Raw genomic sequence first — 15,973 nt, 5'->3', positions numbered from 1 at the left:
TGGTTTTTAATACCATCTTCACTAGAAGCAATTTCTTATTCGTTGTCAATCAGAAATGAACAGTTCCGAAGCGCTTGGTACAGTTTTTTACTTGCCGATAGAAATAAACGTCGCATGGTTGGCAAATCGGAGTACATTTTTCGGGTATGAAACTGTGCAAACTGGAAGACTTGGCCGGCCGTGGTGGACGTGCGGCTCTAGGCGCTTCAGTCCGGAACCGCGGGACTGCTACGGTCACAGGTTCGAATCCTGCCTCGGGCATGGGTGTGTGTGATGTCCTTAGGTTAGTTAGGTTTAAGTAGTTCTAAGTTCTAGGGGACTGATGACCTAAGATGTTAAGTCCCATAGTGCTCAGAGCCATTTGAAACATTTGGAAGACTCGCAACAAATAACATGAAATTCACTGAAACGTCATGCAAATTAAGTTACCTCTCAAATGTGACATGAATTAAATAATATGACCAGTGATGAAAAAAGTAATTTGATAATGAAGTTCGAGCGGGTGTCGAGCTGTCGCCTCATACACGTTCGTGTTACGATGTTCGAACGGTAATCCTCGACCACCGCGGACGCTAATATCCGGCACCTACGCACAGATACATAAGCGACATAATAGACGCGTAAAACTTCTCTTGTGATATTCTCGGAATTGCCAGTGTAGCGCACCTTACTACTCGCACATTATGTTGTTTTAATGGCCTACTAAAGGTGTACAAAGTTTGAAGCAAATCTGCGATCTGAACGTCGTGGCCTTCCTTTGTAAGAAAAAAGTGTACATTTTTCTCTGTGTATATTGCAACAGAAAGATAAAATAATGACCGTAAATAATTTCTCGAGCCCTGCAACCGCAGCCTTAGGGAACCCGGCGTCATACGGGCGAACTGCCCGGCCAGTGTGGAACCTACCCGCAGGCGTCAGCAGGCCCCTAGCTGCGGCCGGAGCGCGTCAGCTTCCGCCCATTAGCGCCGAGGAGCGGCGCCGGGATCAGACCAGACCCACAATGCCTCGCGGCCGTGGCCGGCACAATCGCCCGAATTAGCCGGCGACGGGCGCCGGCACAGCCAGCGCGCTCTTTATCCCGCCGCGCCGCCCACCTGCCCCAATGAATAAATGAATTAATTAGCATCTCAACCAGGCGGCGACAGTCTGCAACGCGGCGAGACTGCGCGCTCACCGTGCGATACGTATTGCTAAGCTGTCACTGTCCTGAGCCCATCCATCCGATCCTGCACTGTGTATTGTCGTGAGAAAGGCCACGCTTGGCAGGTACACCGCTTACTATTATGGATGGCGGTTATCGCTTAAACAACAGGTTTTCGGTTACACTGGTGTTTTCAACGTCATTAAACAGGATTATTAAAACTTCTCAAAATAACCCGTTTCTGAAATAAGTCATTTTCGTCTTTTCATTCCTGTTGTTCTCTTTATTAAACGTAGAAATCGAACAAAGATTGAAATATTTTGACTCCCTCAATTTTAAGATACGTAGCTTCAAAATATTACACTACTGGCCATTAAAATTGCTACACCACGAAGATGACGTGCTACAGACGCGAAATTTAATTGACAGGAAGAAGATGCTGTGATATGCAAATGATTAGCTCTTCAGAGCATTCACACAAGGTTAGCGCCGGTGGCGACACCTACAACGTGCTGACTTGAGGAACGTTTCCAACTGATTTCTCATACACAGCAGTTGGACCGGCGTTGCCTTGTGAAACGTTGTTGTGATGCCTCGTGTAAGGAAGAGAAATGCGTACCATCACGTATCCGATTTTGATAAAGGTCGGATTGTAGCCTATCGCGATTGCGGTTTATCGTATCCCGACATTGCTGCTCGCGTTGGTCGAGATCCAATGACTGTTAGCAGAATATGGAACCGGTAGGTTCAGGAGCGTAAAACGGAACGGCGTGCTGGATCCCAACGGCCTCGCATCACTAGCAGTCGAGATGACTGGCATCTTACCCGTATGGCTGTAACGGATCGTGCAGCCACGTCTCGATCCCTGAGTCAACAGATGGGGACGTTTGCAAGACAACAACCATGTGCACGAACAGTTCGACGACGTTTGCAGCAGCATGGACTGTCAGCTCGGAGTCTATGGCCGCGGTTACCCTTGACACTGCATCACACACAGGAGCGCCTGCGATGGTGTACTCAACGACAAACCTGGGTGCACGAATGGCAAAACGTCATTTTTTCGGATGAATCCAGGTTCTGTTTACAGCATCATAACGGTCGCATCCGTGTTTCGCGACATCGCGATGAACGCACGTTGGAAGCGTGTATTCGTTATCGCCATACTGGCGTATCATCCGGCGTGATGGTATGGGGTGCCGTTGGTTACACGTCTCGGTCACCTCTTGTTCGCATTGACGGCACTTTGAACAGTGAACGTTACATTTCAGATGTGTTACGACCCGTGGCTCTACCCCTCATTCGATCCCTGCGAAACCCTACATTTCAGCAGGATAATGCACGACCGCATGTTGCAGGTCCTGTACGGGCCTTTCTCGATACAGAAAATGTTCGACTGCTGCCCTGGCCAGCACATTCTCCAGATCTCTCACCAACTGAAAAGGGCTGGTCAATGGTGGCCGAGCAACTGGCTGGTCACAATACGCCAGTCACTACTCTCGATGAACTGTGGTAATGTGTTCAAGCTGCATGGGCAGATGTACCTGTACACGCCATCCAAGCTCTGTTTGACTCAATGGCCAGGCGTATCAAGACCGTTATTACGGCCATAGGTGGTTGTTCTGAGTACTGATTTCTCAGGATCTATGCACCCAAATTCCGTGAAAATGTAATGACATGTCAGTTCTAGTATAATATATTTGTCCAATGAATATCTGTTTATCATCTGCATTTCTTCTTGGTGTAGCAATTTTAATGGGCAGTAGGGTAAATTCAATAGGCAAATTTAAGGAAACTTAGTCCGCCAAAAGTCGGCTGCTTTTCTCGAAAAGTGATAAGTGGGTCGCTACTCCATAAATCATCATTATTCTCATACTGAATCTAATTTTTTAAAACTGCTCAAAAATGATTTTGAAATCGTGGATCATATCATTAATTGAACATTACAAATAGTCATTGCTAAAGAGTGTAAAGTGGGGTTCAAGAACTATACTGAAGCGCCAGAGAAACTGGTGTAAGAATGCGGATTCAAATAGACATGTAAATAGGCAACATACGAAGCTGCGGTCGGCAATGCCTATATCAGACTACAAGTTTCTGGCGCAGTTGTTAGATCGGTTACTCCTGCTACAATGGTCGGTTATCAAGATTTAAGTGAGTCTGAACGTGGTGTTATTGTCGCCGCAAGGGCGATGGGACACAGCATCTCCGTGGTAGCGGTGGTGTGGGGATTTTCCCGTACGACCATTTCACGAGTGTACCGTGTATTTCAGGAATTCGGTAAAACATCAAATACCAGACAACGCTGCGGCCGGAAAAAGATCCTACAACATCAGGACCAAGGCGACTGAAGATAATAGTTCAACGTGAAAGACGTGCAACCCATCCACAAATTGCTGCAGATTTCAATGCTTGGCCATCAAGAAGTGTCAGCGTGCGAACCACTCAACGAAACATCATCGATATGGGCTTTCGGAGCCGAAGGCCCATTCGTTCAAATTGTATCGAGCGGATCGACGTGTACAGGTATGGAGACAACCTCATAAATCCATGGACACTGCATGTCAACAGGGTACAGTTCAAGCTGGTGGAGGCTCCGTAATGGCTTGTGGCTTGTGCAGTTGGAGTGATGTGGACACGTCTAGATACGACTCTGACGTAAGCGGCCTGTCTGATCACCTGCATCCATTCGTGTCCCTTATGCATTCCGACGGACTTGGGCAATTCCAGCAACACAATGCGACACCCCACACGTCCAGAATTGATACAAGGTGGCTCCAGGACACTCTTTTGAATTTAAACACTTCCACTGGCCACCAAACTCCCCAGACATGAAAATTGTTGAGCATATCTTGGATACCTTGCAATGTGTTGTTCAGAAGAGATCACCACCCCCTGGTAATCTAAGGATTTATGGAGAGTCCTGTAGGATTCATGGTGTCAGTTTCCTCCAGCACTACTTCAGACATTAGTCGAGCCCACGCCACGTCGTGTTGCGCGCTTCTGCGTGCTCGCGGCGGCCCTACTCGATATTAGGCAGGTGTCCCAGTTTCTTTGGCTCTTCAGTGTATAAATGATCTGTTAAGTTTTAAGTTTTCTCCTTATAATATGTATAATCTTTTAAAGCAAATGGACCATTGTATTTCGCTGATACGGCACTTTCATCAAGACTGGGGCTGATGCCAGTCTGTAATACAACTGATGTCCGACGACGTCGTTGAGGAACTACCAAATAGACGAGATGCGGTGAGTCTCGCACACTCCATGCACACGCCTACCAACTAGTAGGCCACACCTCTTGGTAACAAGTGTATTATTATCTCAGCAGTGCTGTATCAATTCTTATGCTATGTCTTCCTTGCTTGTTTCTGTCGGCATTATTATTAAAATAGCACTGATCCCTTTTTCCATTTTATGTAGTGAGGCAATATTTCAACGTAATGCCAATCTTACGAATAAAAAATACTCGATCTTTAAAAAAGGTATATTCAAAAACGAAAAATTTTATCATTGTTGCTATAAGTAATCGATATTTTGATTTTTTAACCTGTTTTATGCAACAAAAAATAAAAACACCTTTTATAACCGAGAGCAAACAAATGTCGTTTATTCACAATTAAAACATCGGTATCGGTTTTAAGCGGTTGGTTTTTCCCATTACTGCTTGCTGTCAACAAGGAGACCACACAGCAATTGGATTTTTGTAGTCTTTTTATATTTAGGGTATCGTTAACCGGACCTACTTTGGCCGATCTTCAGATTAAAATGTTATTATCATGACTGGTTTTTAATTTCTGTGATATTTATGTTAGTGAACATAGGGGATTGTATGAAAGGATTATATACTAATTTGTACAGTGTATGTTCTAAACCGCAGAGGAAGTAATAGAAAAAATTGTAGATAGTCAAAGCATTGATTTGAGGATACTTTGTCCAGTCTATACTTCCACCACAACTGTCAATTACCTTTCCGTTTGTAGTCAATATTTCAAAAACGCTATGAATCATCGACTACCCAGAAATAAATACAATAATCTAATGTTTTCTTAAGTTCTGTATTAAGCGCCATAGAAGAGAAAATCAAGTACGGTACGTAAATCAGTGTGTTCCATCATCAAAATTATAAATATAATGAAAGGTTCTAAGATGAGGTACCACACACATACCTCCAAATTTACCTTCAGTTCATCCATCTTAAACCTAAATCTTTGTTTCCGAACATCCGGTGCAGTTACAACTTAGGTTATCTATTCTTCGTTCATCGAGTAAATATCTGGCACTTTTGCCCAAATAAACTTCGTTCCTTGTTTCCGGAGATATTTCATATTATATGTTATGTCTGAATCATTGCTTGAACCACAAAAGTTTGCAGTTTGAGCAATATATGGCTGACATTTGTTTTTCTTAGTTTTAGGCACATCAACAATTACAAATGCGCCTTTACCCTGTATACCAATGGTTCATGTTTGTACTCCTTAGTTCCTCTCTCTCATTGGCGTCAACACTGTTCGATAAATTGCATATCTGTAATCCTGGGTTAACAATGACCAGTGGTCAAAACAATCCCGAAACAAAGAAATAATGCATATAACCTCAGAAACTGTAATCTATTGGCAAATACAAACGTGTGAATAAAAAACTAATGAGTAGCCTGTTTTAAAAATTAATCCAGTAATATACGTGATATAATTGAGAACATCGATGGCATTGCAGTTATATGATATTGGTGGATCTTGCACAACCTATATTTAACACAGCTTTTCGCATACCGTTGTAAGTCACAACAGGTTCCCCATTTATCACGCAAGAAAATCGTCACTACATGGTGTCATCTAGCGTATATCGATGGAACTTTACGCCACCAAACAGAGCATATTCAACAGCCAACTGAGAGCTGTAAAACTTTTGGTGTATGAGTGGTCAAAGTACCCACGGCTGTCAACGTGTACCCGACTTACGGTACGTGAAGTTCAGAATTCAAATATCAGTCTCCAAAAGCAGTTAGATGCAACTCTCAAAAAATCCCGAGAAAATCGATTCTGATTGCTAGTTAACTTTCTGATGTGTATGCACATCCAAGAACTCTGAACGTTCAGTTTTACATATCGCTTTCCACTTCGCGCTATTGCTATTAATGATGATAAATTGTGCATTGTATACAATTAAATAAACATGTTTTTCCTCTCCTGAGATAGGTGATATACTATTTACAAAGACACAATCAATTATTAGTCTGAATATTTATTGTTCCTTCTGTTTTTGGATCTCTATTGGGCTTGATTCCGATGCTTCCATCATCAACAGAAACAAGCATCATGTCTGCTTTGCCAATGTAAGATGGAAGATAATTTGCTTGTATAAGAATAACTACTACCAATATTGAACTTCTTGGAATACACCAGTAGTAGTAATTTGTCCCCATTGACAAAAAGATACATCATGAAACTCCATGACCTATCTAACACGATCCTTAGTTTCCTATTAGTTCAATACGAAGTGAAAGATGTACTCATTGTACTTCGAAAATCATAAATTTTACATTTATGTCAACTAGCCCACTGAAGTCGATTCTGAATTTGCAGCTGTTGGTGCGCGCATCGGTGGTCTTCGTGCTTCGTGGATGCTGAGTGGTTCACGGGGGTGGGGGTCAGGAGCGTCTGATTGAACACTATGGAACACCCGTAGTTATTTGTTATTGATGCTTCGACATCAATAAATAGAAGTCAACTTCCTGGCGCTTTCATTGCCAAAATTACCAAAGACATACAGAACGAATGTTGCTTAATGTGAAGGTTAGGAGAAAATCTGTAGTAAGTGACGGTTGCTGACCGATGTGCACACTTACTGCTTTTAAACGTTCAGTTTTACATATTCCTCTCACCTATACTGTGCTGGTATTGAGGTGATACGCTGTGCCTTGCATACAATTGTATGAACTTTATTTGTTTCTTTCTGTATTTAGTAACACGCCATTTTCAAAGGGCCAGTCAAAAAGTTACACGAATATTTCATGTATTGTTCATAGTAATGTTACGTCTGTATTTTGCTTGATGAGTATGCTTGCACAATCAACAAGAGGGACTATGTCTACTCTAGCTGAGTAAGATAGCTCATTTCTGTGCAGTAATAAAAAAAGAGGTAGCAATATTGAACCCTGTGGAACACCAGTAATTATTTTCCCCCCTCAGAAGAGCATGGATCGTGAAAACTGCATGAACTGTGTAACACGATTCTATTAATTAAACAGAAAAGAACGACTTACTCACTGTAGAAAAGAAAGACTTACTCATTTTGCCTCTGAAACCGTAAACTTTATTTTTATGACTAGTGCGTTTCACCTCCATTCCGAATTCGTAGCAGCTAATGTGCGCGCTTTTGTGCTTACTGGATGCTGCGAGGTTTAACACAGGTGGGACAGGCGCGTCTTTAGTCGGAGCAGAAGTTGTGCTCGCCGGCGCGAAGCACAGACGCGCCGAGTGTGGGGCTTAGGCGGGATTACAGCTCAACTCGCGAGCACGGCTAAAAGGCCGACCCGGGCCCTGGGGACAGCGGCGCTTGCTGCAACCTGCCGGCTGCCGGCTGCTCCTCCGCTCAGGTGCGGATGCGGCCCGCTATTGATGGCCATTAGAAACGCAGCACTGACGAATACAGCAGCAGGCGCACTAGGCTGCCGTTAACAACCGAGCAGCGTCTGGGGCAATGTAGGGAGAACACGAAGCTTCTTTGTCCGTACCCGTGCAAACGCCGCTGGTGGGAGAAGGTACAACGGTAATGGTCGGGTCTGAGTTGTGAACGACCTCCGAGCGGTAGAGGCTGAAGCACGAATGCATTTCTCGCATAACTTGTAAGCTGCAGTTAGTGAGGCTGCAAACAGTCGTATTAGCAGGTTACGACAGTGCAACCAATAATTCGACAAATATAGACGTTCAAAGTCAATAGTTGCACACTTCAGTGTCGAAAGGAAATAGATGCAGAGATAAAGCACCAACTAAAGCAAAACGTGTTTGACTATGAACTGCCAGAAGGAATCTCAAAAAAGAAAAATAGGTAAAAAAGTTGCGTAGCAGACAACATCGCTTACCACGACTCTGACAATGTGAAGTAAAGAACTTGTGTCACATGAAAATTATGTGTCAAGTTTGTGACGGTACGTCACATAAATGGACATTTGGAGAAAGGGAAAGGAAGTTTTTGTTATGAGACGTGTGAGTTATAAATTATTTCAAGACTGTGTACGTATGCGCGATGTATAACAAATAGTAAAGAACGTAAGTTATTATTATCAAAACACAAATATAGATGTAATTAACAAAACATAGTTTTTTTGTTTATAAGCTCTGTGTAACATAGGCCATGAAGATCAGAGACAATGCTTTGACTGAACTATCTCTCCTGTTTTGTCTCGTCTAGCGGTAGGCCGCCATTCTAGTGCTGTCTGATAAGTAACGTAAGTTTTATCTGTATTTTTGAAAAATATAATAGAAATTGTTATTAGAAATTGTGTGTTATTGACTTAATTTTCAGCCGGCCGCGGTGGTCTAGCGGTTCTGGCGCTGCAGTCCGGAACCGCGGGACTGCTACGGTCGCAGGTTCGAATCCTGCCTCGGGCATGGGTGTGTGTGGTGTCTTTAGGTTAGTTAGGTTTAAGTAGTTCTAAGTTCTAGGGGACTTATGACCCAAGATGTTGAGTCCCATAGTGCTCAGAGCCATTTGAACCATTTGAACTTAATTTTCACCTCTCATGATTACTACCATTAATTATAATTAACAAAATTGTTACAGAACTTCATAGTGCAGGGAGCTCATCTCCCCTAGCAGGATTTAGTCTGCCATTACGCTGACTGTATTATTTAATTAAAATTTCATATCATAATATTAAATGTAAATGCGAGAGACTTCGCAATTTTGATCTTTCATTAATTTCGAAGTTAAAATTAATTTCATTTGCCAAAATTCACAGCACTGAATGAGTTCAGTATGTTTCATTTTGGCCGCCCAACGGCAGACGAGATTCTCTCCAGTTTTGCCTTGCAAATAATGAATAAGAAATATTGAAAACCATTACATTCCGCAATATCTCAGTTAAGCTTTGTGTAATTTGGTACATAAATAACCACTAGCCCCTGAGACCCATATTAATAATTAGAGTTTGCGTAAGAATACGCATATTTTATTTTCTAAATTGCAGCACTCACGCAAACTATTTATTAGAAGGCGGTGAGTCGCGCGCTGTGTTTAAAAAATATTATATCGTACGTACTTCGGGGCAGCCGATGTCCGTACGAGTGTTATCGCGGTGTAAGTTAATTAAAAGTCTCATGTTAGCCCACAATATTTAAAGCCACCCAAACCAAAATCATAAAATATATAATTATAAAAATAGAAATATACACTTATACCGTGATAAGTTCCTGGAACCTCTTTTTCAGTTTTACCTAATGCTGAATGACGCTTGAATTGTCGCCTGTGTAGACTGAGATGAGATGACAGGACGACAGCAGACTTGTTCTATAAAGGTGGAGGTGTCCAGTTGCCTCTCATGTGAAACAATAATGTGGTATTTCTGACAGCGCAAAGAGTGGGGCCTAGCGTCGTGTCACACGAATGCCACAGTCACCGACGCCTTCGGCTGTGACTGTGACGACAGTGTGGCGGCGCAGCTGAGCTGAAGATGGCTGTGAACTCCCTCCAGCGAGCGGATGGCGGGTGGCTCCCTCGTGACTCAGGGTAGGCTAACCTGTCTCGCGGTCGAACAGCGGACCCCGTACTGCGTTCTGGGATGTCGGTCCGGGTGCTGCAGGCTCATGGTAAAGGCTGTGATACTGAGACGAGATCATTTAGTATACGAATGGCTGAGTACTTATATGCTCCAGATTACGTTCGTTTAGGGCTTAAGGTACATACTCTAAACACTTCCATGGTGGCAAGTGAGGAAAGGCTTCCGTTCTTCTGCTAGCATATTGCAGCCTCAGCTGTTGCTGTCCCACACCCAGCAGGGGAGACTGTGTCACGTACGAGTTATAACGATGACGAAGGTGGCTGGGTCCTGCACTGTTCGTTACAATGCAGTATCCAGGATGGTTAGTTGTGAGCTGTGGTTCGCCGGCCGCTGTGACCGAGCGATTCTAGGCGCTTCAGTCCGGAACCGCGCTGCTGCTACGGTCGCAGGTTGGAATCCTGTCTCGGGCATGGATGTGTGTGATGCCCTTAGGTTAGTTAGGTTTAAGTAGTTCTAAGTTCTAGGGGACTGATGACCTCAGATGTCAAGTCCCATAGTGCTCACAGCCATTTGACCCAAACCATAACATACGCACTGTGTCTTATGGGAGGTAATACATAGGACTGGGCAGACAGAAATACGGTTGAGGTACTAAGGAATTTCTCACGTTTCTTTGGGAACAGAAAGACAGGATTCTTATTGACATCCTTGATGAACAGATACTCTTCACATCTGACTTGGGGAATAAGGTATCCCTACGACCACGTGTAAAGGATTAATGCCCAGAAATGGCAACTTCATAATACAGCGAAAAGGTCCTGGCAACCTTCCTAGACCTATCACCAAGGTTCAGACAAAATTTTTTGCTGCTGCTGCTCAGCACCAATCAGAGGTTGTCCCAGAATTTGTTTCCTTGCATCACAACCTTTCAGCCACCACCCAACAAAGTCTGCTGCTGCTCTCTATAGGTATGAAATAAATCTAACTGAACTGATACTAGTGAAGGATCGTGAGGCGATATGTTCCAGTCATGTTAGAGCATTTCTAATTGTGTTGCCAGTAAGACACAGTCTTCGGTTCGCTCATCTGCAGGAAGAAACAAGTATTGCGGTCCAGAGTTTTACAGGTTCGCATTTATAATTTTGTGTCTTGGCCACAGTCTGTAGCCACTGTTGTCCGTCAGAATGTTTGAAACATTTTTCGTCTTGTGGAGGAAATATGATGACATTTGTCCGAAATCTCTCGGAGCAACTATGGATAACATACATCAGTAGGGCCGAATTTTCAGCCAATCTTAAATAAAAAAATACAAATTTATCAGGACACGCCAGCAGCGACGTATGCGTCGTCTCCGACATGACGCCTGGCCCCACGTCAGCCCTTTTCGCCGCCACCTGCTGTGCTCTGCCTTTAATTACAACGCCCCCGCCCCCGGCGCTAGCTCCCCACCGTATTTAGCGAGGCGGCGGGGATATTAAAGATACTGGCGAGCGGCTTTTGACATTTAATTTCCAGCCTGCCGCCGGCAGATAATGAAAAACAATCCGCGGTTTAATGGCGGGGCGTCGTGTCAAGCTCTGCACTGCGCGCCTGCCTCAGCTGAGCGCTCGACACCTTCGCAGGGTCGACCGGGTGGAGAAACAGGTTCCTCTGCTCGCTGCGACTCCGCGCTGCCATGACAAGTATTCTCGTTGTCCGCGCCGTACCAGCCGAATAATGCACGCGAAAGATGTGCTCTCGACCATTTCCGAAGTAAAGTAAACTTACGCTGTGCTTTTAGAAGTATATGGACACGGCTATGCAGCCGCGCAGGGTAGCCGAGTGGTCTAGGGGCGCCTTGCCACGGTTCGCGGTTCGCGCGGCTCCCCCCCCCCCCCCCCCCTCAGGTTCGAACCCTCTCTCGGGCATGGGTGTATGTGTTGTCCTTAGCATAAGTTAGAAGTTAGTTTAAGTAAGTGTATAAGCCTAGGGGCCGATCACCTCAGCAGTTTGGTCCCATAGGAGCTTATCATCACTCAACTATGTAATGAGGAATTGACCATAAGACGTCGCGAGAGACAGATCCGCCAGTAGGCGGGGAGTAGTGTGTTGTCAGTGGATAACAACGGTGAAGTCACTGATGACAGTGCCACTACAACAGAGTTATTAAACACGGTTTTCCGGACCTGATTCACCAAAGAAGACGAAGTAAATATTCCTGAATTACAATCAAGAACAACTGCCAAGATGAGAAACATAGAAGAAGATATCCTCGGTGTAACAAAGTAGCTTAAATCACTTAATAAAGGCAAGGCTTCCGGTCCAGTCAGGTTCCTTTCAGAGTATACAGATGCAGTAGCTCCATATTTAGCAATTATATACAACCACTCGCTCACAGAAAGATCCGTACCTAAAGACTGGAAAATTGCTCAAGTCACACCAATAACCAAAACGGGAAGTAGGAGTTATCCGCTGAATTACAGGTCTATATCACTAACGTCGATTTGCAGTTGGGTTTTGGAACATGTACTGCATTCGAACATCATGAAGTACCTCGAATAAAACGATTTATTCACATATAGTCAGCACGGATTCAGAAAATATAGTTCTTGTGAAACACAACTAGTTCTTTATACTCAAGAAGTAATAAGTGCTATCGACAGGGGGTGTCAAACCGATTCTATATTTTTAGATTTCCAGAAGGCTTTCGACACCGTTCCTCACAAGCGTCTTCTAACCAAACTGCATGCCTACGGAGTATCGCCTCAGTTGTGCCACTGGATTCGTGATTTACTGTCAGAAAGGTCACAGTTCGTAGTAACAGACGGGAAGTTATCGAGTAAAACAGAAGTAATATCCGGCGTTCCCCAAGGAAGTGTTATAGGCCCTCTATTGTTTCTGATCTATATTAACGACATAGGAGACAATCTGAGTAGCCGTCATAGATTGTTTGCAGATGATGCTGTTATTTACCGTCTTGTAAAGTCATCAGATTACCAAAATGACTTGAAAAATGATTTAGATAAGATATCTGTATGGTGCGAAAAGGGGCAATTGACCCTGAATAAAGAAAAGTGTGAAGTTATTCACATAAGTACTAAAAGAAATTAGTAAAATTTCGATTACGCGATAAGTCACACAAATCTGAGGACCGTAAATTCAAGTAAATACTTAGGGATTACAATTACAAATAACCTAAATTGGAACGAACACACAGATAATATTGTGGGTAGAGCAAACCAAAGACTGCGATTCATTGGCAGAACACTTAGAAGGTGCAACAGGTCTACCAAAGAGACTGCTTACACTACGCTTGTCTGCCCTATTCTGGAGTATTGTTGTGCAGTGTGGGATCCGCATCAGGTGGGACTGACGGATGACATCGAAAAAGTACGAAGAAGGACATCTCGTTTTGTATTATCGCGAAATAGGGGAGGTAGCGTCACAGACATGATACGTGAATTGGAGTGGCAATCATTAGAACAAAGGCGTTTTTCGTTGCGACGGGATCATCCCATGAAATTTCAATCACCAGTTTTCTCCTCCGATTTCGAAAACATTCTGTTGGCAACCACCTACATAGGGAGAAATGATAATCACGATAAAATAAGAGAAATCAGGGCTCGCACAGAAAAATTTAAGTGCTCATCTTTCCCGCGTGCCGTTCGAGAGTGGAACGGTAGAGTGACGGCTTGAAGGCAGTTTATTGAACCCTCTGCCAGGCGCTTTATTGTGAACAGCAGAGTAATCACGTAGATGTAGATGTAGATGAAGAAGTAGCAGCAGAATGGACCGAGCGGGAGACCTCAGTGATATGGAGCGTGCGCTAGGCGTTGGACGTCACGTGAGTAACAAATCCATCAGGGACATTTCAACGCTTCTGAAGCTGTCAAAATCTACTGTTGATGTGATTGTGAAGTAGAATCGCGAAGGAACAACCATTTCTAAACCAAGACCAGTGCAGATCTCATACACTGACGAGCAGGGATCGTTGGGCATTGCAAAGCGTTGTTGAAAAAAATCGCATGTAATCATCGGAATAATAGTCGTGAGTTCCAAAGTCCAGCTACTACATTCTGCGTAGGGAGTAAACGGGGCAGAATGGTCGAGCAGCTCCTGCTGAGCCACCCATTTCTGCACTCAGTGCTAAGCAGTTATTGAGATGGTGTAAATAACGACGCCATTGGACAGTGGATGACAGGAAACGAGCGATTTGGAGAAAGTTACCTGCCATTATGTGTGGGGCCAACAGTGAAGCACAGAGGTGGAGGTGTGTAGGTATGGGGGGTGTTTCTCGTGGTTAGAGTGCGATTCCATTACTGTGCTTAATGAAACACTAAATACGGAAGGATATGAACACATTTTGCAGTACTGTGTGCTCCTACAGTAGAGGAACGGTCTGGAGACCATGATAGATTGCATCAGCGAGAAAAAAAAACCTCTCATAAATCAGCATCCGTGGACAGTTACATTCCCCAAATGGACTGGTCCACCCGGAGTCCCGACCTGGCCTCAATGGAACACTTCGAGATGAGTTAGAAGCTCGACTTCGCTTCGGACCTAGCCGTGCGGTTCTAGGCGCTACAGTCTGGAGCCGAGCTGCCGCTACGGTCGCAGGTTCGAATCCTGCCTCGGTCATGGATGTGTGTGATGTCCTTAGGTTAGTTAGGTTTAATTAGTTCTAAGTTCTAGGCGACTGACGACCTCAGAAGTTAAGTCGCATAGTGCTCAGAGCCATTTGAACCTTTTTTTTTTTTTCGCTTCGGACCTCAGCATCCAGGATCACTACCGTTTCTGGTTTCGGCTCTTAAGGAAGAATGGACCGTCATTCCTCTGCAGACATTCAGGCATCTCATTGAAAATCTCCTCAACGGAGTTCAAGCCGTCATAAGGCAGGGTGAACATATCCCATACTTTTAATCAGCTAGTATAGTTCATTTGCAGTGTGCCTAGCCTTCTTTCTATTTTGTCAGACTGCCTATATCCACGTAATCTGTATTCCATCTAGTAATGTACATTTGAAAAGGGACCGTGCCTGGCGCAACTGTGGACCAGCGGAGAAGGGATTCTTCCGAAAAATTATCACTGCAGTAAATAAATGTTGAGAATGACCACACAAACTCATATATAACAGCTGAGAATTAAACATATTTCAACGCAATTTAGGCAGAAAGTAGAATGCAGACTATGGAGAGCTTTATTGTAAAATTCGAGGTAATGCGGCGTTGTAATTGCCAAACATTAATCTGAAACTTTGACGCCGCGTCGTTACATTAAGAATTTAAATGGTGCGGCATCAGAGTTTCGAGGGCGGGAAATATTTTACTAGCTTCTAATTACAAAGTCTCTTAATTAACATGGCCTCCCACTTTACGCTGCCCTAAGCTAGAATATTAGTTCTTATTAATACACTTTTAATAAGCCATTCCATTCGCGATTTAACAGAAATTCAATATTCGTAAGTGAGGTACGAAGTGCCCAACTTGGTGGTTTAATGGCACGATAATATTCCGAAAGTTTGGTGCCGCTGGGCTCTGGCCTTAAAAGACGAGATATTACGCCAACAGCCGGTGCTGGCTAATATGTAAATAACGGGCGATGCCATCGTCAGCCATTCTCTCTCTCTCTCTCTCTCTCTCTCTCTCTGCCTTGCATTTTTTACCGTCTCCGGTCTCCACGGCTTTTTATATCGTCGCTCTCAGCGTAGGCGATGTACGTTCGATTTGACAAATAACGCAGATGCTGTTTTTAGTACAGACGCACGAAATGTGTAAGCCGTGAGGAGACCTTTCCACGAAGAAAAGTTCAGACTAGCTGCAGTATACGGTCATGAACAGGTAAAATGGACACACTTAGCTATTGGAGCACCCCCTTTCACAGTGTTACGGAGTCGGCAAGTCACAGCAGTGTCTCGACGAAATACCAGAGGTGTGGGGTAGCCTTATTGATCCATGCCCCGCGTAGGTCAGAGATGCGTGGGTTCAAAGCACGCACACATCGCTAACTCTATCCTAGATGTGCTCAACAGTATTGAAGTCAAGTATCGTGGAAGGTAGCACGAACATCTTCACATACGTGGAATGTTGCTCGAACTATTATGAAATTATTTGACAGCGATGTGAAACATTGCTTCTCGT

General features: G+C 44.0%; 1 protein-coding gene across 2 annotated transcripts in view; it reads left to right on the top strand.

Moving 5' to 3' along the window:
* Window positions 1-15,973, top strand: part of LOC126187460 (irregular chiasm C-roughest protein) — an 853,136-nt gene that overhangs the window by 547,352 nt on the left and 289,811 nt on the right. The window lies entirely within an intron of this gene.

This window comes from Schistocerca cancellata, chromosome 5 (genome assembly GCF_023864275.1).
Source record: "Schistocerca cancellata isolate TAMUIC-IGC-003103 chromosome 5, iqSchCanc2.1, whole genome shotgun sequence".
Taxonomy (NCBI): Eukaryota; Metazoa; Arthropoda; class Insecta; order Orthoptera; family Acrididae; genus Schistocerca; species Schistocerca cancellata.
This window is presented reverse-complemented; position numbering and strand designations above follow the sequence as displayed.